The sequence below is a fragment of the Crocodylus porosus genome, unplaced genomic scaffold, assembly GCF_001723895.1.
Source record: "Crocodylus porosus isolate Cpor-Errol unplaced genomic scaffold, CroPor_comp1, whole genome shotgun sequence".
Lineage (NCBI taxonomy): Eukaryota > Metazoa > Chordata > Crocodylia > Crocodylidae > Crocodylus > Crocodylus porosus.
This window is the reverse complement of record NW_017728949.1, coordinates 61764050-61766539: the sequence shown is the minus strand read 5'-3', so window position 1 is coordinate 61766539 and position 2490 is coordinate 61764050.

Genomic DNA, 2490 nt, shown 5'->3' with positions numbered 1-2490 from the left:
AAAAAAAAAAAAAAGCAAGTAGCCTATTTGTCACAGAGGTGTTGAATGGCCTCAGCCTGCCCTGCGCTGTAGTTGGAAGATGCAAAGCAGCTGATGGAGGAGGGGACTTCCAGTCATGCACCTTCACCCTCCCAGCGGCGCTTCCCTAGAGCTAGACTCTCTTCCAGGGAACCTATTTGCTCTCAGTACTCATTATTTAATCACAACTTTTAAGCATTAGCATCACTTTGGCCTGTCAGGTTCTCTGCCTACGAGCATGATGGTACAGCACAATCTTTTGAGGATTGTCATAAGTTAATCTAACAAGACTCTGTGCTGAAGTACCTGGGCGAAGCTTAATGGCCTGTGATATACCAGGAGTTACACTGTACGACTTGAGGCTCCCTTCTGGGCTTAAATGCCTGGAGATCATAATGTTAATTGAGGCTGTGGGTTTTGTACAAACTCAGAACAAAACACTGGTCCTTACCCCACAGACCTAGCAAGCGAAGGAAAAGTCAAACATGAGAGACAGCAAGAGTCGTGATGATCTGCAGTAGGACCAGTGCTTTAGCCGCCCGGCTGGCATTGGGTCTTTCAATAGAGATCACACCAAAGCACAGATTTAAGGAGGTATCAGAAGGAAGATAATGGGGTATCATTTAGCAGAGGTTACAAGGGGCTCCTCCAAAGTCTGAGGTTTTTCCAGGAGTTGTGCGAAGAGGTTTGTTTGAAGACTCTGCAAGGCTGCACTGGAAGCGGACCTCCTGGACTGATCCGAAGCAGGAGTTGACATCTTGATGCCAGGTGGTTTGGACGGGCGGGGAGGACAGTGAGAGCATTGAATGTGAAGCCAAGGAGTTTGATACGACAGAGAAGGGCCAGCCAGTGGAGAGATGCTTAGAGAGGGTGCGGTGGCCAATGCTGAATCAGGTTGGTGCACATCAGGATGGGACCCTGGGACGAAGCATATCAGCGAAGTAGAGCTGCTCCTTGATGGCCTTGGATGACCTGAGTCTAACTGGACCCATGGGATGGGTTTTGAGCGGGTGCAGTGGGACTACCAGCCCATAAGTCACAGGGATGCTGATTGGAAGTGCGGGGGTGACCCGGGTCCTGCTGCGCTGTCCTGGTGGCTCAGTTGCATGTATGTGAGTATATTGAGCATTTCCACGTTTTGCTTGGTCTTCCCCCTTTCCCAAATAAAACGGTCCCTGGGATTCCAGGTTCCAGAAGTACTCTGAGTGTCTGAGGGCAGTCTACATCACCGCCTGCCCGCAACGGGAGGTTATAGCTGAATTCCCCCAAACCCCAATGGTAGTAAGGCTTTGGGTAACCCTCAAGCCACGGCTGTCTTTATTTTTAGGAGAGGACTGCTTGGCAGGGTGCGCTTGCCCACAACACAGCTATTGGCCCCTAACGGAGGGGTTACCAGCCCAGAGGACTGACTTCAAATCTTTCAGTGGTAGAGAGAGGCTTATAAAGGGCACCTGGAGAGTTAATGCTCCCAAGTAGTTTGTCATGAGCTGAAGGTGAAAAATATTTCCCAAAACTGCTTAATTAGAGTCCGAGCCAATCCCTATTTTGGTGGCTTCAAAGATGTTTTCCGTTGTTTCGTTACCTTGTAACCCAGGACACTGGGCTTATTAGTCTGCAGAAAAGAAGACCAAGGGGGGGATTTAATCGCAGCCTTTAACTCCCCGCAGGGGGTTGCAAAGAGGATGGAGCTGGGCTGGTGTCACTGGGGGCAGACGACAGGACAAGGAGCAACGGGCTCAAGTTGCGGCAAGAGAGGTTTAGGTTGGATATTAGGCAAAACTTTCTCACTAGGCGGGTGGTGAAGCACTGGAGGCGGTGCACGCGCCACCCTTGGAGATTTTTAAGGCCTGGTTCAACAAATCTTTGGCTGGGATGATGTAGCTGGGGCTAGTCCTGCTTTGAGCACGGGGTGGACTAGATGTCACCTCCTGAGGTCCCTTCAGCCCTCATTTCTGTGATTTCATGATTCTCTAGAAACTGAAGTCCCACTGGGCATATTAAAATCACTTGCATATAAGACTAATAAAGGTATGAGTGACTAATTAAATTAAGGTGAATTTATGAGTCAAGGCGACAAGAGTAGTCAGCAAGATGTGCATCCACAGCAGACGAGTTCCTCTGCACTGCTATCCCGCGCAGACACTGCCTGCGTGCTGAGAGCACAGCTGTGTGGGGTGGTGTCCTGCATTTTAAAAGTGGGGAAGACACCCTTGGGTTCGCTGCCGAGTAAGATCGTCCTCTCAAGGAATGAGTAGGCAAGAGCTCAGCTACTGTAAATTTCCACCCCGGTTTTCTGCATGACCTACTTCCTTGTGGAGATGAGCCCCTTCTCGTAAGCATAATTTTCAAGCGAGATAGCTTTAGGTAGCTAAGGTCCTGTCTCAAAGTCTGAGGAGGAAGGTAAAACAAAATGAACTGTCCCTTCGCTGTCATTTGCAATGCTGACGTCAGTTAGAGGCTGAACTCTGTACC